This window comes from Falco punctatus (genome assembly GCF_963210335.1).
Source record: "Falco punctatus genome assembly, chromosome: 3".
NCBI classification, from domain to species: domain Eukaryota; kingdom Metazoa; phylum Chordata; class Aves; order Falconiformes; family Falconidae; genus Falco; species Falco punctatus.
In genome coordinates, this window is record NC_137582.1 from 16009624 (window position 1) to 16037575 (window position 27952).

At 42.7% G+C, this 27952-nt stretch overlaps 1 long non-coding RNA gene across 8 annotated transcripts in view; it reads left to right on the plus strand.

Annotated features, from left to right (window-relative positions):
- The window catches only part of LOC308060457, a 50010-nt gene extending 22846 nt beyond the window's left edge, over window positions 1-27164 (plus strand). Inside the window, exons 2-3 of one of the 8 annotated variants that reach the window (XR_013926734.1) lie at window positions 1-23905; window positions 24723-27164. This is a non-coding gene — a long non-coding RNA (uncharacterized lncRNA). The other 7 variants (XR_013926735.1, XR_013926736.1, XR_013926737.1 and 4 more) reach the window with 7 other exon arrangements.
- Window positions 27165-27952: the final 788 nt, after the last annotated feature.

Consider the following 27952-nt stretch of genomic DNA (forward strand, 5'->3'; position numbering starts at 1 on the left):
GTTTGTGCAGTCCTATGAAGTGATCAGGTGTGTGAGATGTGCCAGTCTTGAGCTGTGTTTGAATCCTGAAGGGTATGCTGGGAATCTTGGCATAGAGATGTAGAGATATAGTTTCTTTTCATCCTTGGTTTGTCTTTATGTCCACATTAAATAGGCAATGCTCATCCAGAAAAAGGGGATGGAAGAGGAAAGGGGGGAAATGGGGAAAGGAAAGGGGAAAGGAGAGGAGGGGAGGACAGGAAAGAGGAAAGGAAAAATGTTTTAAAAAGATGGGACGGTTTTCACTGAAGACAGAAGTTTGCCTGATGACTTTACTGTCTGAACATACCATAGCTTTCCTGATCTCATCCTGATACTTTTACAGCATGTACTATTATTGTGCATGCATTTGATTTTAAAAGGATTATCATTTATTATGTAAAAAATAATCTTACATTAAGGTTAATTTTCTAGGTTTACCATTTACGCCTGTGCATATCAAGAGATGGGAGAACCTTTCTCCCAGCACACTGGCACCAGGCTCATCTCTGCATGGGTGCTGTTGCTGCAGAGCTGAAGCCTAGCCTCCAGTTTAATTCTGAGGAGTTATCTAAAGAGACTTCTGCCCTATTGTATCCAGGTAGGGCAATATTTGCTGCCACTGTGCCATGGAAACCTTCTGAGAAAGTCCTTTCTGTAGGAGTTAACGTTTGTTGTTATTTTTATATTTGGGTGGTGGTGTGACAAGATGCTGCTGGGGACCGAGGGAAGGGAGGGCAATGTGGGAATGCGCTTGTTTGCAACATTAAGTACTTTGGATTATTACAGGAGCTGCCTGGTCTTGACCACGCAGGGTCTCATGCGACTTCCCACTGCCTCCGTTTCTCCTTGTTCCTTAACTAACAGCAAACATTCCGCCTACGAATGCATGGGATTAGGGGTGAGTATTTAACAGCATTAATTCATAGTCTTTGTGAGAGCTCCTTCCTTTTTCACCCCACCCCAGAGTGGTTAAACCTTCTCTCTGCCAAAATATAATAAATGGCAGGTCTGGCCCCTAACGATTCCTCGTCCGGGAAGCTAGGGATGCAGGCGATTTATCTCCCAATGATTAAACGTGCAGACAAAAAAGGGCGAATTGCCTGAACTAAATTACTGCCCATACATTATTCAGCCAGCTGTGGGGAGCTCTGCGGGGGCGGGGGTGTGGGGGTAACGACAAGCGGAGGGCAGCAATGGCCATGGCCCTAGTGTGGGTTCCTGTGGGGGGTGCCCCCCATGCCGGTCTCCATCCCCATCCCGTCCCCCCGGGGAGTCGTGGGGCTGTAGATGGCAGCAAAGGCTGCAGGATGGGGAGGCACAGCGGGGCTTCGTCTTCGTCAGCTCCCAAGGAGGCAGCAGGTGCGTGGAGGATGGCCTGAGCTTTGCAAGGCAGTGGAAGAGAAGGGTGTTCGTCCCACTGTTGGGGCCAAGAAGACATTGGAGAGGATCTGTCCTCTAGACAGGAGGAAGGTGGCAGGAAGGGAGAGGACAGCACTCCGCATTTGTTCGTGATTTTAACCCTGTGTTTGACTGGAAAGCCCACTGCCCTGTCCGGATTATCCAAATCCCAACTGTGCTTTTGCTGCTGTCAGCCCCTCTGTCAGCCCGTGTACAAGGCTGGTGCTGCATGAAGCAGTCCGGGGGTCTTCGCCTCCTCCCCAGGTGCCCAGGGACCTGCCCACTGCACAGGGACAGAGGGGACAGTGAAAAAGGTGCAGCAAATCATCTTTCCTGCTGCTCTGTTTTGATGGTTGCTAAACAATTTTTTCCCCCCAGCTTCGATTATAATACCTTGCAGGATATGCAGATGTTAAGCTTTGGGGTTTAGATGCAAGTTATGGGGTATCCCCTGATCTGCACCTGCAGTGCCTCAGCCTCTGTGGCTGTTTGACTCTTGTCTCCTCAGTCGGACAAGGAATCAAAGGGGTGGGACATGGTGCTCTGGGGTGAACTCCCTGGTATTCACCCCTAGCAATGATGGGGGTCCTAACTGAGCTGGGGCTGATGATCAGTGTGTCACATCTGGCACATGAGGCTGCACAAGACTTCAGGGAGCATGGCTCATGGCCATGCTGGTTTAGGGGGGAGCTCTGCCCACCCTCCTGACCGATGGGGCAGCTTTGGTGCATTAACCCCTTACTATCCTTTTCCCTGCAGGGTAACCAGGCTGGGAGCCACCTTATCCTTTACACTCACAGGTCTGAGAGATGCAGGTATAGGGGAACACACCCACATAAATGCTCTTCAGTGTGCTCAGATGCTGGCCTTTCATCCTGACCCTGACCGTAGTGTCCCTGGCATTGCTGCTGAAGAACAGAGGGAATTTACCCACTTGGCTGCTTCTTTCCTAACTTCCCTGAGCTCTCAGTTGCAATGGCCTAGAAAACTGATCAGAGGCCAGCAAGTGTATTTGATAACATGAAAAGCTGTATTTTCCTCTCAGACAACCCACTGAAAGTTCGGTCTTCCAGCAACTTCACCTCAAACCTTGAGGCTCCTTCTAGCTTTGTGTGATGTAGGACTAGGGCAGGGGGTGTGCACAGCTGCTAAGGAGTGAGCGCTGCAGCACTGTTCACTGAAATAACGTTACTTGGCAGGCTAAAAGTCTGAGTGCAAGTCGCCTCTAAACTGTGCCAACTGGCTATTTCGAGTCTGGGAAATAGGCAATACCTCTAGGGTGCTAAAAGTTCAGGAATTCTCTTTATTTTGATTGCACATACATAATAGAGAAAGCAGCGCCCTTTGCTCCAGCAAGACGTAAGCAAGTGTTGAAAAGCAGCAGAGTCCTGGCTGATGTCTTTCCACAGTGAAATGCATCTTTTACTTCCCAGTCTCAAAGTATGGGAAAGGGTTTTGGCCAGTGATCAGGATCAGGAAGAGTTTTTCATCCCAGAGTAGTGAGGAAAACTGCCTGGCTGTGGGTGAAGGTGCAGCAGCAAAGCTGTGGGAAGTAGGTTGGTGTCTGTGCCAGGGATGGATGGCAATCCCAAATGGGTGCTCCAGTGCAATGTGTCGCCTCGTCCTCTGTGAGTCAGACCTGCCTCATACCCAAATTTCCCTTGGGCAGCCCTGATGTGGCATATCATGTCACTGAGGTTCACGCAGTTACAAAACCCAGCCTAGCTGCAAATGGGCAAGAAACACTTTGGGATCTGTCATTACAGCTCTTCTGTAACAGCTTGGGGACTTGCATGGCAGGGTCTGGTGTAGGTCTCATTTACATCAGTATCTGTCCAAACTTACTGGAACTAGTTGAACTGAGGGTCATGTGAGGGTTGGTGAAACTGGATGGATGCAATTGTAATGTGAGAACAAAAAGAAATGGTATTGCACCCATCAGCTCTGTTCCATGAATAATAGAGATTCCTGGTTTGCAGGCTGTGGGGCAATTGTTTAATTATCTCAGTGTCTGCTGGGATTATTTTTTCTTTTTGTCACTGTTTTTAAAAAAAGCAAATTTAGAAACAAGGTTGCAGGAGATGGGGTGAGTCTGTGGAGCCTTCATGCCCCATTCTTGGGTATGGACCTCCACCAGCAGTGAACCCCAAGGGCCATTTCCTGGGGACATCACCCTTCCCATCTCCACGGCCCAAAGGGGCTGTGGGATTTGTGTGTTTCTACTCAAAGGGCCTTTGAAGGAGAGAGCGAGCACTAAGGGAGATCTAACAAACAATCCCTCCTGCTCCTCCTTGCCCTCCCAGCAGCCTGGGGGCCACGTGGCTTTAATTAATCAGTCGGCTCACGCAGTGACACCGACACAAATGGCACCTGCTGTCATCCTCTCCCACGTAAGTGCCAGTGATGAATGGCACGGGGTGTGCTGGCCAGTGATTCCAGTTGGCCGAGCAGAGATGGATGCTTGTGTCCTTCTCTGTGATGGAGGAGTTAATCATAATGAAGAGTGAACATGTAGGGCAAGTGGCTCCAGCCTGCTCTTTCAAGGGGGTTGCTGCGGGCTGATTCACAGAGAGCCTTTGCCAGTCGTTTAGAAAGGCACAGAAGGGACCCTGTTCTTCCTTGTGTGCCAGCAGTTGGATTTGACACAGGTTAGTCGTATTTTAAGTACCTGTGTATGGGAGGCTGGTAGTTGCTGCTCATCCTCAGCCCTTCCTGGGTGCAATGTTCTATGAGTTCCTCTCCCTCAGCAGAAATGTTCTGGCTGGTGCCACCAGTAGCTCAGCTCTGCCTCAGCCTGTGGGAGGTGGAGACACTGCTTCTGCCGTGCCCATGTCTGCCAGGCAGGGCTTCCAGACAGGTCTAGGTTCCCCAGCAGAAATGGGCACTAGGTATATCTTCAGATCCTGCTCACCCAGAGGGGTTTTCATGATCCTTTTGGTACATCCAGAAGGAGGATTCTGGGTTTTCCAAGTGCCCTGTATCCCCCATTGCTCCTCTTCCTGCCAGCACTATGTCACTGTGAAATCCCAAAGCCCCCATCCACCGTGCATGTACCTTCTGGGACAGGCGATCCCCTGAACAGTACTGTGACCTACCACAGAGCATGTTGTGAGGTGAGGCAGCAAGGACTGTCCTCATGACTGGAGAACCAAAAAAAGGGACAATGCCATGCGAGGGAGACGTACTCCTCCCCACATCTAGCCAAGGAGATGTACAGAAGGTCTGTGTCGAGCATCTGCTTGGCTTTCAGTGCAATTCTTCCCCCAGCACCTGAGCTCAGCTGTTGCTTTTATTGTCAATGAACTACTAACAGTAAAAGCATTTTGAAAGGAGCCAGGACAGAGTGCACTATGCATGTGTCCGACTCCCCTTTTGCAGAAGTGTTTCACAGGTATCGAAGATACTCAGGTAATAGGGTGGTAGAAATGACACAAGGACTGGAGTAAGAGCATGGTGGTGGGGCCAAGAGCGGGTCTAGTTTGCCAGGGCTGAGCTCTGTGGGATTTGTCCTGTCTGTGGTGTAAAAGGCTGGATGAGGAATGCAAAGTCTGGTGCAGAAAGCCTCGCACTCTGGTACTCAAACTGGCTGCACACAGCCTGCAAAGTCTTTGGGTTCTCTCTTAAGCCTGGCCTACCACATTGCAAGGTCATGAATGGCTTCCGCTGAGGGAATCATTGGAGCCTTCTCCAGCAGCCAGAGAGAGAGCTTTCAGTGTCTGCTGCATTTTGTTGACTATGCTACATGACTGAAAAATTGATATTTGTATTGTTATTGACTTCTCCAGGATGATTTCAGCAACCCCTATTAAGGATCTTATTCCTGCAGTAACTTTGTAGTTATTAAGAGTAATCTTTATAAATGATGCTATGCTTCTGTATAATCTCATCCAATTAATCTTACTGTATCAGCTATGATTACATTTTTTTTTAATGAGGGAGTCAGTGCAGAGTTCCTTGTTTTTTTACTAAAAGAAGACCTCCAAAAGCACTTCCAAGCGCTAACTTTTTTTTCAGTCTGTGTTGAGCAGAGTGATTTAAGACTGAAAATACATGTTTCTGTCTGAAGTTTTTGACAGTGCAATTTGAATGTGAAGAAGTGTCCAGTCTTTTCTCCTCTGACAGCTCATTGTACAGATCTATGTGTCAGTGCACCATATGGGGACATTACCCAGACTGGGGTCACCAGGGCGACCTTTACTCATCGCTCTGCCACTGAGCTGGACATGCAGCGAACTGGAGATGCTGTCTGCATGCCAAATGAGATCAGTGTTCTTGATCTTCCCTTTTCTCTGCTTCAGGACACATTGATCACTGTCACTGAGTGTCTGCTGGGTCTCCCCTGAAATAAAGCCTTTTTCTCTTTCTTGCTGTCCAGATCCTATCAAGGGCTGAAAACTCTTTTTTACTTCAGTGATACTTGGATCTTTCTCTTCGAAAAAGAGAAAATAAAAGACATGATTAATTCTGCTCCAAGTCCCCTGAAGATTTACGAATAATATCAGTAAAAAAGGTGGAGTTGAGTCAAGAACAACTCACAGTGCTGTAGGCACAGAGGACAGGTTTGGATTTGCAATGCAGTTGCCATTAGAAAGCAGAGGACCGTGTGGTCTGCAGGTGGTGTGTTAGTCCCCATCCATGGACCAGCTTGGTTATCCTACCTTCTTAGATTCCAGCTTCTGACTGCTGTCCAAGGTGGGACACAAGATCTTGTACCACATTAAATGTTCCACTCCATGTGGAACAGAGATAGCCCATTTTTTCCCCTCTTACTGCTCCAGGCTAGAGGTTGTTGAAACAAAGTGCTGGGCGTGAGCTGGCCAGAGTTTTACTGTTACCCTTCTTTGTGCTGATGAGAGTTGAAGGAAATTTTAAGAAATGTGGGGAAGTACACTCCAGAGCATCCCAGAACTTTGTTAAAACAATCCCAAATTGTTCCGGTTTCTGTTTGCTTTTGCAACACAGGATTGTTGGTCCTCCTGGAGCACTGCTCCTGGTTGATGCTGGTGTCTGTAAGTGCACAGATGATCCTGTGATCTCACTGATCATAACTCCTAAGCAAGCTGACACAAGGGGTTAGAACTGCATGGGTGTGGATAGGTATCTCTCATTTCCAGCCTGCACCAACCCCTTCCAGGCAGTGAGTGGTCAAATTTTCCCCTGGAAAGTAGAAATGGAAAGCAGAATGAGATAGTGGCATTTTCTCGCTTTTCAGTGATCACACATATTTTCATCCTAGGGTACACCAGTCCTGTGGAGCTACATTAGGAGCATTGTTTGTGTTTTCAGCAAAGAGACCTTGACGTGACTTGACTGTGAAACTGAACTTCTCCTTCAACCACTACAGTGTGTCTGGGGGCAGGAATTATATGACCACTGATGCGTTTTTTTTGCAACAGTTTTGTGGGTAATCAACACTCTCCATAAGCTACATGGTGGACAAGTTAAAGATGCATTTGATCCTCAAATAGCTGAGCTTTCTTCGTTTTCTAGAGATCTCGAAACACTTAGGATTAACATAGCACATGAATGTAACAAGACTTTTGCAGGATATTCCCTGTACCTTCGGTTTCCACATAGCACAATCTGGTCTTTTCCATTTAAACTGCTTCTAAAGGGTGAACCCACTGTAAAGACCCTTTATAAATCAATGCCTACACCCGTTTTGTTTAGGAACTGCCACCAGAGCCTGCTTAATGAGCTGATGGAAAATTCTCCCCAGGAGAAGGAAAAGGTTTGGAGAATCAACGTAACTTCAGCAGAGTCTTCCCTTGGTCAATAGGGCCATGAGTTAAAGGTAAAGGAGAGGCACTGCCTTTCACCCAGTGATTCCTGACTGCTCAGGTGTCTCCCTTACTTCAGGTTTCTTCTTGTTCCTTCCAAGGATGTGATGGATGCTTTGGAAAACAGAAGAAATCAAGAACTGGCACAGTGTTGCCTTTTCTATCGCCTCCTGAGCTGTGCATGGCATGGGAGTGAAATGTGAGTGTAGAAAGTTACTGGTTGAAATTGGGAACATTTACAGAGCCCTGGATTTCACCTCTTTGTGCAAATTCTTGTGCCTATATCAAGTCTCAAGCAAAAAACTACCTGTGTTTTTGTACAGTTTTTGTACTCCTCCATTTTAAGTTCCCTATTTGAGACTCTTAGGGTTGATTTCCCTGGAAGTGTTCAAGGTCAGGTTGAAAAGGGCTCTGAACAACCTAATCTAGTGAAGATATCCATGGCAGGAGGGTAGGACTAAATGACCTTTAAGGGTCCCTTCTAACCCAAATAATTCTATGATTTTCAGTGGGTCTAAGCATCCACAGGCTCTGTTACTGCTTACCCATGGACTTTTATCCAAATCCCCCTTTGCAATGCATTCTCCCCAATTTCAGTCTTTGGTAGGACTGTGATTTTGCACAGCTTATATGGAACCTACTATATACAGCCACTCCCTTGTTTTCTCCCCAGTATTTTTACTTTACTATGTTTCCCAGACGCATACATTTTAAAATCCCTTGTCACGTTACTATCAGACACAGGGGGAAGTGCAGACTGCTGCTTTAAATCACGTAGCGGCAATGAGCCAAGCAATACTCAGTGGAGCATGGATATGCCAATTAAGAATGCATCCTACTTGCACAGTCTGGACGCTTTTCTCCTTCAGAGGGGTCTGATTGTTTGCTTGCAATTATTTGGTAAGTCTAATGAGGCTGAAAAGAGGTCAGATCACCTGTAAATGTCTTAGAAGTGTGGAAGCAGATGTGAATCTATGTCTGTAAAATTTAATGTTCCAAAGACTTTAAGGTAAAACAAAACAATTTCCCTGGAGTCCTGACTTTGCAGACTGAATATAAAAATAGTTGTCGCCCAGTCTGCATAACCTTCGGGATTCTGGAAAGAAAGTGCCTGCCAGAATCAAAGACTTGTTGCGTCCAGTCTGTCACTTGTCAAACCCAATGCTGTCATTTCAGAATAAATACTAATATGCTGATATTTCTGTTCATCAGGTCATGGCTGTAGACAGCATTGCTGGTGAAAAAAACCCAGAGCTAATGGTATTTTACATTGGCCACAGATAGTTTCTTGATGGCATTACCGCAAAGCTTCCATTGATTTTCCTAGAAGGACCAGGACTCTTGGACGTGTTTATCAACTAAACTGTACTTTATGCAAGATTGAGGTTACAAAGATTGTGGCTTCCTATGGTCTATGCTGGGATGTGTTACTGTCCCAGAGAGGTAAGGGGATATACATGAATGTCAACCCTTCTAAGGTTTAAGTTAGAAGGCCTAAGCAATCAGGCCTTCTATCACCTTGGCAAAGTTGTGATGACCTGAGCTGGAGAATAAGCATGGTTAAGTTGAGTTTGCTCCTTTAAAAATTAGAAAGGACTTGCTTTTTTAATATTGCCTCTTGTTGTTACATTATTAATAATTATTTATAGCATTGTAACTCTTCTGTGAGTTTGTTTTAGGCATGGAATAAACATGTAGGTTATTGACTGTGCTTGCTCCAAAATCCTTAGCTCCTAAACAGAGAAGTTAATGAGAAGACAATATTAGCAACTCCAGTTTACAAAGGGACATCTAAGCATAAGCTTATCAAGGCCTGAGATTGGTATATGTATAACACAAAGCATGCGTATAGTCTCTGTGGCTAATTCCCAGTGCCAGATTCAGGAGATGCCAGAAATTTTTTTTTCTCCAAAGATTCCTGAAAAGATTTTACACTAAATTCCCATAAAATCAATAAGCTCCAGCTATGGAGCATTTTAAGATCCAGCTGGGTAACCAAATTTTTGGAATACCTTTGAATTTTGGCCTAAAGTAGCTTTCCTAATGTCCTGTTGTGTATTCCTGGTTGGAGTGGCACAGGAATCCAAATTTCTGCAGTCTCATTCCAGTACCTTGCAGCTACTCATCCTCCCCATGTTTTATACAGATATGGAATAGGGACACTTGTACCCATTCAGTGTCCTTCTTGGAGCTTTGTAGAACTATGTTGCACAATGTTTTCAGAGTGCCTGGAAGATTTCTAGTTGAAGAACCATGGTATTGGAACTAACATGTTTTTTTCTTTCTTCTGCTTTCTTTTTTTTTTTTTTTTTAAGAGTTATAAATCTACTTGCCAATGTTACATCCTTCTGCGGCTTGGTCGTTGGTCAGTTCCACATCAATGTGTTCATTATATAATATGCTGATGTGGAAATTGCCGGAAATTATTGCTTCCTATTACATAACTGTTGCTGCATATCTGATGTGTTTTCTGATGCTGAGGGGAACAGAAAGAGCGGCGGCTTTAATTGCTGTTACACTTTTTGCAGACCCTTGACTATAAATCGTCATTAGCTTTTAGCAGTTGCACAACATGATTTGCCTTGGATGTCCCATTTTTTTCCGAAAATATGTTTACAGGTTCCTTTGTTGTCCCTATAAAAACAAAGCTGGTGTTTGTATTTTTGCATAGGTACACTGGAGAGCTAGACCCCCGTGTTGCACAGGGATCTCAGGCAGTGGGATCAAGCAGCTTAAATCAAGCATATGTAGGGCTCAAACATGTGATAGAAACATAACAACTGAACCCACTGAAGAGTAGAAGCTGGGCTGCTGTAGCTGTTCGTAACCCTCTGAGCACATGCTCTTGACCCGATGATGAGGTCAAGTCTCTTATTTTAAAATTTGATAAAGAACATTAAAGTTGCACTGTATTTCCACATATCTGGAGATAAGCAATCATATGGACAGTCTTCACAATTCAGCTGATCACTGATAACTAATGAAACCATTGTTTCTCAGCTGTGTGCACCAAGCCCTGGGTGATATTAGTACCTGATAGGGCTACTGGCCTCTGTGAAGTGGTATAACGTCAAGTTATCACAGTGGTAGTCCATGTTCTCTCTTTTCATGTGCTGCAGAACAATTATACAGCAGTATCAGGCTAAGCTGTGCTAGTCGAAAGTACGATAGTTTCACATTTCAGCAAACTGAAATCAGGGTCGTGTGGATAGATTTGAGTCAACTTTGAAGTTGTCAGCCTACGGGGTGTGAGTAATGAAACCAAGCAGACTCTACACAATAAAGTCTTGTGGCACAGCGCAAAGCACATCATCTAGCAAACATTCCATCAATCAAACATGCCGTACAACTGGTGCACATCATTTTGGGAAGATGGTCACAGCTGGTTTAAAGTTTTCAGAGGCAAATAATATGCTGCATCTGAACAAATATAACATGTACCTTTCCAGCAACAAGCAAGAAAAATAATCTTACTGATTAGGAACAGTTAAGTGCTCTTTGGGACATGTTGAATTTTAATGAATGAACCTAGTCAGAATTCAAGACCCTTTATAATAAGTGTTTTATAAACCATATAGAGAGAACAAATCATCTGCCCTAAATGACTTAAACAGTATCTGTAAGGCAGGACACAAGTGTTATCTTCTGCTATGGGTTTGTAGCCTATTGCCTTGCCTAGCCCTGACCGCTACCTGAAAAGGTTCAGCTGGGCCTCTACTGCCCATGTGTTATGCAGTTTTTCCAAGTTTGTGCAGCAAATCCAACGTATTTCATCTGAGACTTCCACATATGCCTGCATGCTTAGAACTTTGTGATGCTTCAGGTGGCTCTGCTGGATGTTGTGAGTTGGTGCAGCAGGCATACAGAAAGGGGAGCACAAGATCCAGGGTGGACCAGGAGATCAGGTTTCAACAGCTCATTTATCACAGTGCTACCAAAATTCCTATGGAGAATTATACACCTGAGGTCAATGTCAGAAAGTGGTCAGCCTATCTGACTACTGTTGGAATCACCACTGCTGGCATCAATAACACAAATGAATTTTTTTTTGTGTTTAATATTAAATTCATGTAGACGGAAGGGTTATCTTTATTTCTGTTTCTTCTAGTAAGACATAGTTTAAACTGAATCATATAGCAGAATTTGGTGTAGCTTTAAAATAAGAATCCACTTTCCATAGAGCTGATGAGAATCCACTTTCCATAGAGCTGAGATTCTGTCTCATGCAGTAAGACCATGAGATCATGGGATAAATCCAAGTTGGAAAGGACCTCATGGAATTTCTTGCCCAACCTTCTACTCAAAGAAGGGTCAGTTCTAAGATTGGAGCAGGTTGCTCAGAGCTTTATCCCACTGGGTTTTCAAAACTTTCAAGGATGAAGAGAGCACAACCTCTCTGAGTAGCCTGTTCCAATGCTTGGCTGTCCTCATCATGATCTCTTAGTGCCTTTTGAAAAGTGTATTTCAAGGGCGTAGTTCTGCTTACTTTTGCTCAGACCAGCCAGTCCAGACGCTGTACTGGTACCAGTCATCTGGAAAAGGTAGACAGAACCCTCAGTTTTCTGGCAAGGGGCAGAAGTGTTTGGAGTAAGCAGAAATATTTGGTAAGCACTTAGAAGGTCCATAGTCAAAGGAAATCAAGGATTAGGAGCAGGAATTAAGAAGGTATCTGGGAACAGTCTTAAGTGGGTTTTGTTAGAACTATGTGGCAGCTTCTCTTAATATTTTTTTACAGTGTTCATAATTCTATAAAAAAAAGTCAGATTTTTTTAAGTGCTCTGGAATTAACTTTAGTTTGTTTATCTTCCATTTTTACAGGCATTAGGGGGCTGAGTAAGAGAGTGAGTTGTAGTCAGGAAGGGTTAACACGCGATTACTGTATCAATAGTTATCTACTAGTGACTGTGACCAAGGAGCTGGGGTCACATCAGTGCCTTGCTAGTGATTTCTGCAGTGTCTTTGGGCATGTGTTTTAATTTCTCTTCAGTTCCTCATGCGGAAAATTCTGCTGTTTGCTTTCTGCCCATATTTGTCATGTCTATTTAGAAAGATTTTTCAATAGATAGTATCTCTTCCAATGCTTGTGTGAGGAACTTAACACAAAGGACCTTGTTCTTGGAGACCTCTGTGTCATATGTGTCGTACCATTGTACAAATAATAAATAAAACAAAGTGCCACGCTAGTGTTTAGCTTATGCTAAAAGGATTGTTTTAAAACAAAGTGGTTTTTTATGTTGGATTTTTTCTTCTGTTAATACCTGAACTCTGTCTGCTCCAGAGGCAGGCTCTACTACTACCTTTTTTTTCCCCCCCTTAGTGTATCGAAGAGTATTCCTACACAATATTCCTATTGTATAGGAAGACTTCCAGTCACTTTCTCTCTCACAGATCTTTCCTCTGCAGGTGCCTTGGTGAAAGTGAGGGAAGCTGCATGGCTGATCCTTCAGATTTATGCTTTTCTGGGTCATGGTTCCTCTCAGCTATTTTTTCTGGGCTTCTCCTGGCATACTCTGATTGCATTTAATGTCAGAGCTGAGAAGCAGAATACTTCTGCTGACTTCCCAGAATGCTGCCAAAAATCTCTGTATACAGAAGGTCACAGGTGAGCTGAAAGGGATGGCACTTCTCAGCTGGGAAAGTGCCTGCCAAGGCTGATCACAGGTCCCCAGGACTCCAGGGTTTAATCCTCTGTGATATAATTTGTGAGCTGCTTTGCAGGGGATGAAAGGAGGAAGACTCCTTACTTTTTGTGTTCCTTCCTGGAATATTACAGCCTCGTTTTCCAGACTGGCTCCTAACGTTGCCATGAAAGTAAAAACAACTATCCAACAACAAAACCTGTCATCAAATAAGTCTGCATAATGAGGGCTGAAGTAAGCTAGTTTCCTCAAAACCCTTGCGAGTGTAAGGGAGATCATCCTCTTAGAGGACTATAATTAGGGAATCTTATCAAAGTACTGAAGGTTCTTCTTGACTTGGTGTTTCAGCATTTTTCCCAGAGCCCCTCAATTTCCACCAGTGTGTTTCTTGACCAAGTCATTAGTTGTGTGAAACAGGGTCAGAGGGTGATGTATTTTTCCCCGTATATACCTGTCTCTTGAAACCTTGAGGGCCAGAGATGGTGCTGCTAATTATTCAGGTGGAGTTACCTATAGAAATCTTGCCATGAATGATAATATTTTGTGTCTAATCTGTCTTAAGTTAGATTGTATTATTTGTTCTTGCAGTGATAATTACTTAGATAAAGACTGGTTACTTACAGTTCTGAAATAAAAATACTTCCAATCATAGGCTGTGCTTCATTTTTAAAGTGATAGGATTCCATATAGGAATTATCAAGTCTGACGGCTACAGTGCTCAAGACTTTGTTTAAAACTACTTTAAATTTATGCTCATATAAGCCTCGTGATGGTGATGGGGTAGCTTATGGGTCAGCACCTGATACTTGACTGAATATTGAGTAATACCTTATTGCAGGGGATGCACTATTTCCTTCAGTCAGGCGTGAATGATAATTGGAATGTCATGTAAAGTCATGTCTTAACAGCTGGTTGCCTGTGAGTGAAGTCCTTACAATCTCGATCTTGTTTTTTCCTCTGTTTCTAAAATTCAGTACAAAAGAGAGATGGTCTGCTTTGGGTTAACATAAAAGAGAGTTTGCCTCTTGATCTTTCTCAGTATTTCCTATTGCCTGGTGGAGAGGAGGAAGCATTATGAGAAGCAGAACTTCAGAAATCTATTTTGTTATGTGTTTGTCTATTGGAGGGCATGAGAGGCACTATTTCTGTCGATTCTTGGTATCTGAAATAAATTACTGCACATTGACCTTGCTGTCATTAAGTGTTGCTCACCTACCTATATCCAGAAAAACTGTAGGAATGCAGCATCTCTGAGGTTGCTATTCCTTTGCCACATTCAATTGCTGCAGATTGACATGTTCAAACTATAGGTGAAGGACTGTCTGACAGAAAATAGTTATCCTAAACCTTATTTATTTAAAGAGCCAAGTTAGAAAGAAATCTAAACTTTGGGTTTAGGTTTTTCAAACCAAGTATCTGAGGCCCTTTCAGCTATAGTGTCGGGTGTATGGGTGACATTTTCTACATGGTGCTCCTGCTAGAAACCCAGAGGAATATTAATTGGTGTAAAAGAAATCCAAGTCTTTCTAGAATGCTCTAGCAACAGAAAACTTGGAAGGAGCTTTTGGATTAGCAATACTGAACTACAGGCTGGAAAAGGCCCTTGATAAGGCTATAGCTCGTCTGCTCTAACTTGTATATTCCCTTCTGCTGGAGCCCCAGCAGCAGTACCAGCATGAATGCAGGCATCGTGCTCTGGTAAGAGCCATTCTGGCCAGACATTGAAACCATGTTTGGCATCTTCTTCCCACTAAATGCACATGATTACCCTGTGAGTAAACTTCAGTCTGACTTATGTGGGCCATGTTACTATGGAGTTGAGTGTAGTTTTTCGACCTGGATGTTGATGAGTCTTTTCTGTGTCAACTGATCAAGCGCTGAACGATGGAGGAAAGAGTTTTCAAGGGAAAACATCCTCATAAGTATTAATTGTCAGGTTATTATAATGCTCACAGGTTCCTTGACAAACTAACAAATGCCTTTTCTTTGTTGTTACGCTTGGCCTTTGAGTGACAGAATTTTAGTATCATAATGCACCAACACTTCTCTAACAACAGAAATAGTCTAGTCATTGGCAGGACTGAGATTCTGATCACTATCCAAACTGTTTAAGCATTTTGTTTACCTGCAGTTACCAAACTGTTGACAATGGAATGACTCAAACACGCAAAGTTTTACTGCAATAAAATAAGAAATTATGGCAATTGAAAAGCTCATGTGGAATCTTTATGACTCTTCTTGTTCTTATAGTGGCTGTCCTTAAAGGCTTAATGGTATTTTGTATAGCCTATAAAATGTGAAATTTAAGTATTGAATACAAGGATGTTCTACTTAAACTATAGGAGAATCACAACACAGGCAAGTCTGGAATCAAAGGAAAAATGAACTACAAATAATCATAAGTACATTAAACATAGATTAGGAAGTAGATGAGACTTGTTTCATCTATTTATAGACAACTGTGCGCGTATATGTCAATGTATGTACATTTCCAACATATACCTATATGCTTTAACAGAAAAGCATGCTGCACTGATGATTACTAGGGCTGTGCTGGCATTTTTCAAGAGATGAGGAGTAAAATGGGACAGTGTTGAATAAGGTTATTTATTACTTACTGCAGACGTGGCTTACTGGAACAATTCTATATGCTTTGTTTTCGGTGAAGGTGGATCTTGCCGATTACCCCAAGGCTGCCTGATCCCTTGCCTCTGGGAAACTCATTTCTCTATTAGCTTCCTTTGCAGTCCTAAATGTACTTTGCTTTTGTGTAGGACTGTCTCAAGGATCGAACAAGTGTTGAATATGCTGTGTTTCCAAAACACCCCTGTCATCACTAGGTCTGAAGAATCCTGCAGCTTTGAGCTGTGTCAATCATGGGGCTTAGTCTGTGTCTCTGTCTGAACTGAGAGTGTTTCATGTCCAGACTCCTGCTCAAGGTCATTTGTGCAGGACTTGACACAGAGATTTTATTGTAAATCCTGCAGTTGCCACATTGTTTTGGTGCAACAGTTTCAGATGTCTGATATTTTTTTAATTTTTTTTTTTCAGTGTTCCATCCAGTTGGAATTTGATTGCATCGTTTTAGCACTTTTCTTCTGGCAATTACACGGTATGATTTTGCAATTTGTTCAGTTTTGCTACTCTGTTGGAGACTGGCTAGGCTTTTTCTCTTTTACAAACGGCTAACGTTTAAAAAAGAAGTTCAAAAAAAGTAGATAGTAACTACAGCATACAGCCCAACAAAATAAATTCATCTTTTTGTAAATCTGTGTTTCCTTCAGCTTTGCCATAAGGAATCTCCCAGTTTTGCTTGGCTGTGAATACCAAGGAATTTGTTAGTCCATATGTAAGTCCAGTGCAGTTGTGTTCCACCGTATTGTACTCATAGTTGCCAGATGTTGACTGATATAACAAGATGTACTCATTGTCACTTCTATCACTTCTAACAGAAAGCACTCTGGAGTATTTCTCCATCTTTCTCACAATATCACTAAAACATTTTTCTATAGCTAGGATAATGTTTCTTCAACCATGGAAGTAATTAATGAAAATATACCATTAAACATCTTGTTTCCAGAGTGCTGCAAGGCTGCGTGGGAACAAACCAAGGCAGCCTCTGACAGATATTCTGAATGCATGCCTCATATCTTTATGACGTTATTTGTGGAGGTATAATTTTTTGTTGAATCATGGCACTTTGGGTTTTTTGTTGTTGTTTTTTAAAAAGAGTATTATGAATAAGCTTACAAATTTTCCTTTAGAGGTATCAACAAAGTACATGTTGTGGGCAGGATTTGTATGACGAGTGTTTTGCATGGCACCAAAATGTTTGACCTCCTTTATTCCCTTTAAAAAAATCTGAAGAATCAAGTGTCTTCAGCCAACCCATCATAATGGGTTTTAGGAAAGTGATGAGCCAGTAATGGCAAGGCATATGCAACTGTACATAGATATTCGCACTGACACATGCTTGAAGACACAGACCATGAGACTGCACAGATACTGTTTCCCAGGAACCAGTTATGGGGGAAAAAGAATGCTGTGAGGAGAAGGGACTGGCCTTTGAGATTGTCAGAGGAGTATTTGAAGAGCACAGCCTCGTACGGAGTTAAGACAAGAAACAGGGTAAAGTTAGATTTGGATCAAGCAGAAGCAGTAGCCTTTATCTGAACTTATTCCTGGTATGATGCATTTGGAATCTGGGACCTGGACATGTGGGTGGAAATTATTGCTTTTAGAAATATGTGGTGGGGATGCAAGAAGATACAAAGTTGGAAGGTGGTTTTGAGAAGGAAAACTGCTGAAACCTTGTTGACTTCTGCCTTGTCTGTGGTATTAAGCTCAGCTTTCATGAAACCATCACTCTGCATCACCCTATTTGTACCACTACCCAGGAGTATTTTGGGCACTTTTGTCCATGCTTGGCCACATGTGTTGTTCTGGTGCAGCTGAGAGACATGGGATCCTGTGGGATCCTCCCTGCCTCTCTGCCAGGTGGTTAGCTTTCCCTCCAGTCTGCCAACATACCCACACGTGAAACTGAACCCTCATTCAGTGCTTGAAGGATTAAACAGGAGGCTGTGCTTTGACTTGGATCACTTGAGTGGACTGGTTTAGGCAGCGACTGCCAAGCAGGTTGGTTGGTAGATCAGAGGAGTAGTGACTTTGGATGGGAGAAAGGTGACAGTAAGCTTCTCGGGGTAAGCTGGGAGAATAACCTTCTCCCAGGGCTGACCTGCAGTAGAACAGGGTATGTTAGTCCTACGTCCTGCTTGTTTCTACTCTGCTAGAGAGCTCACACGCCTCAGCCCTGTCTGCGTGTACAGCTTCTGGATGCAAGCCTGATCTTCAGCTCAGCCTCACTGCTAGGACGGTCCCCGTTCTCCCTGCTCTCCTGACTTTTCTTCATTCCTGACACCATGTGGCTTTGCAGCTCATTAGACACAAAACATCAGCTCAACTTGACACTCTGGGAACAGCAATTTACATTTTTTTTCAGTTGATTTCTCTGCTGCTTCTCCTGGATTTCTGATGAAGTGGAGAGTTACGGACATTTTGGCCATCTGAATGATTAGTAATGACCTTGGACTGAAGAGTACCCGAAACAAACTCCCTGATTTAGGAAGCTTAGGCAATAAGCAGAGCAAGGGTCACCCAGACGCAGGCATATTTTCCCCCTACTGCCTCAGGGTTAAGAGTGGGTAATTGGTATTTCCAGTTTGGCTTCTTTCTCATTTTGTGTCATCCTATCACGGCATGCCAGGATGCATTACATTAAATGGCATCAAATAGTTGGGGAGTGTGACACGATACATTATCTGACATGTCACCTCACACCCTGTCATAACACAGTGCACTCAAAGATCAGTGGGCACCAAAAATTCATTTGTCTGATTCCATTTTATCAGTCAACCCAAAGGGAGGCAAGCGTGTTAATTATTTGCATGGTGGTTTGCATCCAGTGCTGGTGTGAAGAGGATGGGGCTTGATGGAAGAAGGAGATTTTCTGTGCTTCAGAACAATTTTACATCTACTCTCCATGTGTATAGGCGGCAGTGAGCAGAGTGTGATGGTGAAGGATCAGCCTCTAACACTTGATGCAGGATGCAAAATCAACAAAAGGATGAAAAGATACCTGAAGAAGTGCTGGTTCCCCAGCACCAGCAGGCACTGGAATTTGAATTAAGTATCCTTAGTGCTTTGCAAGAAGGAGTGATTACACAAGCCAAAAATGCAAGGATTTCTAAAAAAAACTTGCTTGGAGACAACAGACCGTAATATGTAGATTTTCATATGCTTCAGAAAATTCACGTCAATGGGCATAAAGGCTCTGATAAATGAGCATTCAGTGGATCTAACTGGGAAGTTTTCAGATATCTGTTCTTTGTTCTCAAAGTCCAAACTGAGCAGAAGGCAATAAGTGTTGATCTCAGCTATACCTATCCATAAAATCTAATGTGTTAGCTAATATTCCCAGGAAGGCTGATTTGTCTTATGGCATATGATTCTGGATATGTAGAAAATGTGAGAGCACCTCATTTGGACAGCTGAAAAGAAAAACATTCTGTTGCCAACTGATTTTCTAAACTAGAAATAAGTCTGGGCTCTTCCTGACTTCTTGATGTGCTTTTTGTGAGTAATTGAATTTCTGTGACCAGATGCTTGAAGCCCCCGAATGAGATTTTTATGAATAAATGAACAGAGGTTGTTTGAACTCGTCAAACAGATGAATGTCACAGTGGCTTAGAAAGTGTTGCTTTGTAAGCTACAGGTATCACGTGAACTCATAGACAGAGCGTACGCCCAAAATAAGCAGTTGTGCATCTTGGTAAGTGAATTTAAATTGAAATACAGGAATTTGTGCTGCAACTGGTATGAGCAATGCTTAATTCTATGATTGTTTTTAAACAAGAGGCTGAATTAGGGAGCACAGCACAGGAATTTGTGCCTTAGCCTGGCTGAGGAAGGTGTTGCTGGTAACTTGCATGTATGAGCAGACCACTGGTGTTGTCTTGTATCTCTGGCTGCAGAACGAAGCCGTTCTAGTACATGGTTGAATTATATCCTCCATGTCACTCTTGTTCTGTAATGTTTTAGCATTAGTTTTAAGGCACTCCTTGAAATGGCTTGTACGGTATGATGTAAGTAGCAAGTAATGTTAGCACGGGAGTAGCACAAAGCTGTGTCCAATCCCAAGGTATTTCCTTCCCCCATGCTTTTTGGCCTAGTATGTAGTTTGACTTGTGGATGAAAGTTCATATCGGTTCTTTGATGTAAACTGGGTTGTGCATCCCTAGTTAGCACAGATCTGTGGAGAAGAGTACACATTAAACATCTGCACTGGCAGCTCTGTTTCTTGTGGTAGGAAACTGTGTTCTCCTCCTTTGGCTGCAGATATCCTTGGCAATGTCCCAGGTTTGTGGAATGGAATGATGGAGAAGCCATAGCTTGCCTTTGGGAAACAGCATGGGAAGGCATTGCTGACTCCAGTGGTGAATCTGCAGCAGGGAAAGGGATTTCACATGCCTCATTCAGGGTGGTATCCTCACAGTGTTTCAGTCTTATGACTTGGATCGATGGAAGCTGCACAGGAGAGAGGTGGGTGAAATCAGAATGTTGGTGAAAAGTATATCCCCATCCTGTAAAATAACTGTTTTAAAGCATATGTAAAAGCAGAATTATTGTCCAGTGGATGACAGTTTCAGCTAAGTCCTTTGTTTTGGAGATGAATGCTGGAGCACTGGTAGACATTCTACTGGTAGACAAAAACCCCAAAGACCAGGTCTGGTCACACAAACTTCTGGACAGAGACATTTTTTGGTGGACCTTATCATTACTTGTAATTAGACCACGCTCTCACCCCAAAACTAGGCAAAAACAGTTCCCCAAAGCATCCTTGGGCTGAAGTAGTCCTGCTCCTGAGTTGCTCAAACAAGCCATGAATGATGGCAGATACACTGTATGGGCTATTCTCAGCTGTTTTCAGAAGAGAGCTTTCTTCTTGCTGCTGCTTGCTTTGGTCCAGATGTGGAATATTATGAAAGGGAAGAAAGGAAACAGCTAGGTTTTTTTCAACCATGATATTAAGCCAGGCAGGAGAAAAGCAAAATTATTTATATCTTCCCAAAGAAGATTCCTTGCAAAGAAATACTGAAAGTGGGAGTGAATTCTAGGAAATGGGAGTATTTTATACAGAACATGAAGAACATGACTTAAGACTGTCTTGTGGCTCAGGCCCCACAGTCCAGCAGGACTGCAGTCTTTAATATAAACTCCTATAGGCATGGTAAAGGAGGCAGTGGGAAGGACTGTGGCACAGAAACGTCACGATGCATAGACTTAGAAACTGTCAGAGGAGGGGAAAGGATTAAATGTGAGTTGGGGGAAGAGAATAAAGAAGAAAATACACTTGGAACTTTGACGTGTGCGAGTTTTAGTGATACTCCTGATGGTCGCCTGTGCTATTTCAGCTTCTGCTGGGAGAATGTATCTCTGCAAAAGCAGGCAAAGGGCTGGGATTTTGATCAGGATTTGTTCTGTAGAATTTGTACAGCTGACAGATCCAGGTGCTGCAAAGAAATAACTGCAGAGAACCCCAGAAAAGCAGAGATTTAGCCCACTTCATTTCAGTCATTCAAGTGAAGTGTCTCATTTAGGAGCCTAGTAACTTTAGACCCCTTCAATAATCCATGAAGACAGGGAAGGGTACAGATATTGGTGGTCTCACAGAGGATAAGCATTTTTCTTTATGTTCTTAGCTCATTTTTGCTCTGGTTCAAAGCCAAGTTAAGTCAGTAAAGTGGATTTCAGTAGGCTTACTGTCACATCCATTGAACACTGTCATCTGAAGTCAGAAAGTAAGGATGTAATTCAGCCCACCTAACGTGGCCATCTGCACATTCAGTCACCATACATCATCAAAGGAGCAAAACGGGCATCTCCCCGAGACACCTCTGTTGGGTCAGATGAGTTATTGTAAGATGAATCCTTCTCCTTTGACTAGATAGAGGCCAGACAACTAACTTAGACTAGACAAACAGCCAAAGACAGATGACATAAAGGCTGTACTAGAAGTTACACTATGGTGATCTGCTCAGGGTTAGTCCATATCATGGGCAAATGCATGGTTTCTTAAAGAACTGCTTAACAGATGACAGTTCACTTTGGTGGTCTTTGACTGGCATGGTGGATGTAGATGATGGAGTGAAAAAACATGTCGTACTCATGGCAGAGAACTAGCCAGGCTCTGTTCAGGTGAATCTATGGTCTACAGGGCTGGAGGCAATTTGAAAATTTAGGGCGTTGATTTTCAAAGAGGTTTTCTCACAAGTGGCGGGGCTGTTTCCAGGAACAGTGCTGTGATGGCAGGGTGTGGAGAAGACAATGCCATCCCCCACGCTCGCCTCGTTGTTTTCATTATGCAACATTCCCCTCTGCCCACAACGCTTGGGTCACTGTACCATAACCCGTGAACTATTTTTCCCCTTGGCCACGTTTTATTGCTGTTATCCCTCAAGACAGTCAATATCTCATTGAATGTGGGTTTTGTTGTATGCTCAATGAATTCCATGTGTTCATCTCTTAGAAGCAATTTGACAACAATGAAGACAAGAAATATTGCGAAAATAATGAGGACTCCTTTTTAGGGAAAATTAATTGAAATGATACAAGCCCAAATCCTGAGTGATGTTGAGTGGTGTGGTGCCTGACTTGGCTTGAACAGAAGGTGCTAGAGGTTCGGGCAGGGTTTGTTCCAGAAACATGAAAACATCCAGGAAAAACTTCATCTACCATCTAGTGCAGTGTTGATTCACTAAAGCAGAGATATTGGTTTAACCTCTCTGTCTCTTACTAACTTGAGAAGACCAGAAAGATGTAAATGAAAGAATTTTACTCGCCTCACGTGAGTTAACATATAACAATAAAAAACCAAACCACATAAGGTACTCTGATAAAAAATGGAAATTAAATAGCTCACAAAACCATGTAACTGCTTGAGCAGACTGGGAAAAGGATGTGATGTTTATAGCAGGCATCTTTCACAAAATACTGGTTTTCCATAACCTGGGCTCTTGTATCAAGTTGCTGCTGATCACCTTTTATGACTGACCAGTTTGTAATACTAAAGGATAAACACTCACTCACACACAGAGAACAGACAAACAGACAGGGCAGGGGAAGCAATAACATGAGAGCTGGTTAGGGACAGAATATATTTTGCTCTGAGGAAGAATCAGTTTCTTGTTAAGAGATGAGAAACTATCAAATCTACCATTTCTCTCACTTTCTTAATTAATCGTGTCCAAACACAAGCATTTCATGCCTTCTTCTCTCTCCGTTCTTTTCCTCTAATAGACATTTTTCCTAACAGCATCTGGCTCATTAAGCACTCAACTTATTACACCATGGTAACCCAGTGCTACCTGACTGTGGACTTTGTGTAGATTTCCAGTTTATGATATTTTTCTCCCGTACCCACTCTGCTCAGTGCCTGTGCTCCACACAGTAGCTGTGGTGATAGCTCATTCATTCACATTGTGTTGAAGGGCTGACTATAAAATTCTTCTTTCTTTTCCCCCTCCTCTTCTTGCAACCTAATGCCTCCTCTTGCTCTTTGATTCTGGCTGCATTCTTCTGGGATTAAGGGTTTTCTGTTTCCTAGAAGGAATAAAATATGGCTATCTGAGCCAGAGAAGTAGGAAATCTCTTCGTAAAATCCTTAATGGAGGTTTTTATGGGATATATTTTCACCTCATTTAGTTTTTATTTCAGTATGGCTCTTTCATCAGTCTGAGCATCTGAAGGAAATGACAACTTTATAGGAAGGCGAGAAGGAATCATTGGATTAGAAGAAGATATGAAAACAGAACTCAAAGAATGGAAAGGTTTTGAAAGAATTAAGGCCTAATAGGTGGCTCACTGAAGTAAAAATTAATATGCTTTTTGGATGGAGAGATTCCTGAGAGACTCTACATTGTGACCAAGAGACTGAATGTGATAGTCTGTAAAAGTGGGCAGATTAGCTTTTTTCACAGGTTTTGAAATCGGTAAAGAAGCTTTGATCTTCCGTACTGCTTTCTTCTCAGCAAGGACCCTGGTCATCCCCATACCAGGATGAATACTTCCTTCAGCCAGGTTGTGTCATTATGGAAGATACCTGGCCTTTCAGACATAATGAGATTTAAAAATCTACCACTTTCCTCGGTAAGTTGTTGCAATGATTATCTGAACTCATTATTAAAAATGTGTATTTTATCTCACCTGAATCTAATTTCAAGTTCTAGCTGGTCAGACATAGCATGCCTTTTGTCTGCTAAACTGAGCAACTTTTTATTGTCAGAAATGTTTTCCATTCCCCAAATACAGACTGTGATTTCATTGCCTCTCAATTTTTCTTAGAGAAGTTAAAGAGGCTGAGCTTCTTAAGTCTTTTGTTTTAAAGCAGATTTTCCAGACATATCATCATGGCTGTAGCCTTTTCCTGATCCCTTTCCAGTGTTTTAGCTACCTCCTTGGACTGTACATGTTATTTGAGTAATGGACTCAGCAGCACTGTATGCAGAGGTAATAATAACATTTCACTTTGGCACAACATGCTCTTTGTATAACTAAGCATTGTATATCCTGTTTTACAGGACAGTGTACAGGATTTTTGGGAGTCCCTACTTCTGAATATGCTCTAAGTGACTTTGTCTTTGATGTAGGAATAATGCGTTTCACTGCAGGATGACGTTCAAAATAGCGCAGTTTACCAAGCTGTGAGCACAATTGACCCGTTCCCATTATTGTTTACTGTTCTCCAAATGTTTGTGTCCTCTGAAAATTTCGCCATCCTGGCTAAATATGTTGAAAAACATTGGACAAAAGGAGATCTCTGTAGGACCCACAGAAAATACCCACCCTTTGATGATGATTCCCCATTAACAATTGCTTTTTAGGAGTATAACTCTGGAAGAGACCTCCTGGGTCATTGTGTCTAATCCCTAGCTATTTCAAGTGACCACATCATACAGTCACTATTAGAAATCTAGTTCAATTTTAATCCATTTAATATGTGCTGCACTGGTTTTTATGTAGTGCTGCTTTTGTAATCTGAATGCCATGTGATAGTAAGTCATTAAGTCATTATTTTATTTCTAGTAATGACAAAAACCAGCTGAAGTGATTTTTATATATTGCAACTTCAGTCTAGAAACAATGAACAAAACAAAAAAGAGCCTGAGGTTTTTCTTCTTTACTCATTTCAAATGAAATATTTTTAAAAATTACAATAACAAATAAGATGACACCAATAATGCACTGAGACATGCTGGTGAAAAAATAACACATGGGATGCTTTTAGCAGTATGGTTCAAAGCTCCACATGGATTTTTTTCTTAAGGATGTTGATTCACAAGGATGGGAAGATAAAACCTAGATGGCAGAGAAAATTGCCTTCCCCAACATCTCCTTCCTTCCCCCTCCCAGAGGTTGCTCCTTTCCTTTGCAGAGAAGCTGAACTACATGTGAAATAATTTTTGGACTGCAACTACTTGCATCACCCAGGTTGTAGATGATGGTTTGGGAACTGCATCACATACAGTTTGACTGTAACTACTGCAGTGCAGCATTCTCTAGAAAATGGGCAGAAGGGGCAGTCGAAGGAGGTGCCTTCTCTAACTGCCCATGTTCAACCTGCTAGTTGCCATGAAAGAACAACCCTAGGTCCAGGCTTTTGCTGGGCTGATGGTGCTGGGAAAGGCCAGGCAGTCTCTGAAGCAGTGTCCTGCAGAAGCCACAGTCTGCAGGGATGAGTATCAGATGGCCAGTGTCACCTACTTCTGACTTCAGTGACAGCTCTGGGCACATAGCACCTTATGGTACTGATGCTGTGCTTCCTCTGGGTGTGCGAGTGTGTGTCCCTCTGTAACACGTTCCCATCAGTGATCAAGCAAGATGCCGTTGTGTGTTTTGGGAGGAATGAATGCAGTACCCAAGCCAGATGCCTGAGTGTTTTGAGGATTTTGCTATATAATTTCATTTCTGTTTGGTAACTGGGAACTAGATGGAACTTACTTGTTTATAGAGATAACTTTAATCCTTGGCTGTCAAAGTGGATTCAGTAACATGTATATATCATTCATAAATGATGGAGGCTGAGCAGTTCTGAGCTCATCTTCAGAAGTGGGATGGGAGAAGAGTGGGAAAACCCTTCTGAATGTTTTCAACACAGTAGTGGTGTCAGATTTACCCCAATTTCCAGACTGATTGGATCCAAACCGATTTAGCATCCCAAATGATGCTGAAGTTTAAATGATTTCCCACCATGTCTGAAGCAAATGTAGTTCTAGCTACATGTATTTCCATGTTGCTATGAGCCAATTACTGCTTTTGGATGCTTTGGGCTGTACTTCCCTGTGAGATTATGAGTTTCTGCTCTTCTGAGCAAAATTCATAGGCACAAGGCCTTCAGCAATGTACCAGCACATTGAATCCGAATTGAAACCCATCCTTGTGTGAACTCAGCTGTATGACCCTTCCTGGGTCTCAGACGTATACTTAACATCATTTCTTTGGTGAATTATACTTCTAAAAAACAGCCCACATTATGCGAGTCTTCCCTCCCTTACTGTCATATCACACGTGCTTAAATGAAATGCTTTCTTGTCAGTGGCATGAGTCTAAACAAAGAGCAAGAGTTTGGAAGCTGCATAAGGAGAGTTATTTGCTCCTGCTCGGTAACCTCAGAAAAATCAGTCTTGCAACTTCTAAGAATGTATTGCATCAGGGACCCGTTCAGGTTGTGCATCAGAGTGGGGAACACTTGGGTATGTGGCTGAGTTTGGTCACTCAGGTGAGCCGTTCCCTGCCCAGCTGAGTGCTGGTGGGATGAAGGCACTGGTGTGATGGTGTGGGACTGAGGGCAATGGGACATAATCGTAATCTCAGAGCTTTTTCTCTTCTGTTTGATGGGCTCTTGCTGCTCCTGGGAGACAGGGAGTTTATTACAACCTTCCCCACTCATCTGCAGTGAGTGTCTTAAGGCAGAATTCAAAGGGGCTACTTAGGCAGAATTTAGGACCTGAAGGATCCTTATAATTTGCAAAGACCACTCAAGCAGTCAAAAAAAAAAATAAATGCTGGTTTCTAGATCTGTATATTCATCAAGATTGTTTTGCTTGAATTCTGCTCTATGGCAGAACTGTCCCATTTTGGTAGAATGTTCAAAAAAGTGAATGTCTTAGGGAGTTTAATTCTATTTTAGATAGTTCCCCTTGCTCTGTCCAAGGGGGCACACAGGTTTTCTTACTGACTGGTTGGGAAGCTGTCTAGGTCTGGCCCTTTTGAGCGCTCTGATGTGCCCAAGTGCCTGATTTCTAGGCATCACAATATCCAAACCGAAGGCAGCTAAGGCACTCTATTGTCCATAGCCTCTCTTGTGTCATCTCAGCATTGGGAATGGTAGCCCATCCTCCTTTCCAAGGATGGTGTGAGGATAAATACATTTAAAGAGCTGAAGTGCTCAATTATTATGGTAATAGGACTCCCATAAATACCTAAGATATATGGGTATATTTGGATTTTAGCAGAACCTAACTTACAACTGCAGCTTAAAAAAACTACCATAAACCCCCATATAAATTCCAATTGTGAATATTTGATCAGATGGTATGTGGGTGGAAAAGTATGTTTCATTGCTATTGTGATTGCTTTCTTTCTTTAGCTTTTCATGAGTAATAAATATGAAGAATGTCCTAACGCTTTTATGCTCTCCCAGTCAGTAATATTTTCTCTGAACCTGTATGCGAATGTTTAATTCATTAAATGGTGTCATGCAACTTTATGCTGAAATCATAAATCTGTTCTGTTACACTGCTTATTGGAAAATCTTCAACCCCAAGCAAACCCCTAGCGCTATAGCTTGCTTCCCTTGATTACATATGTCTTTTATTGGCTGCTTCCCACTTTCTCTCTGGTTGCTTTCTTCCTCTGCTTCCAAATTCTGCATTCCACTTCTCGGCAGTGAATCTCACTGGTTTCAGAAGAGGACTTGTTGTCGTGTGCATATAGCTGGCAAAAAGGAAAGTACAATATGATGTCCTGCACTTTACTTCATTGGGCTTTTGTGCTCAGTACTGCTCAGGTTTTCAGGATGAAGGTCAGTGCAGAGGCCCTGGAAAAGTCACTGTGGGCATGAAACACCTGTGACAGTACCTGAGGTTAAGAAAGTCTTCTTTTTACTTCCTCATTTTCTTAATTTAGCCATTTCCAGTGTTAGCAAAACTGTGCAGGATGGTGTGCCACATGCAATATCATACACTGCTGTGCTTCTCAGCATTATGCTTTGCTTTTCAGTTGCTCAGCGTCATGACTAACCCTACAGAGCCCTCAGGAAACATCTCTGGAGACCTGCTGGTGGGTATCACTGCTCTGAAGTGCTCCTAGGAAAGCAGCTGGACAGCAACAACACAGGTTGCTTAAATCTCTGCAGAAAAGTCCAGCATGCAGCCTGCACAGTCAGTCTGCAGAGGTATCCAAGTTTTGGTCATGATTATTGACCTGTCCAGATTGATGATAACTAAGCTTTTTTTTTCCCTAAACTGCTGTGGCCTTACTTTTTGTCAGAATCCT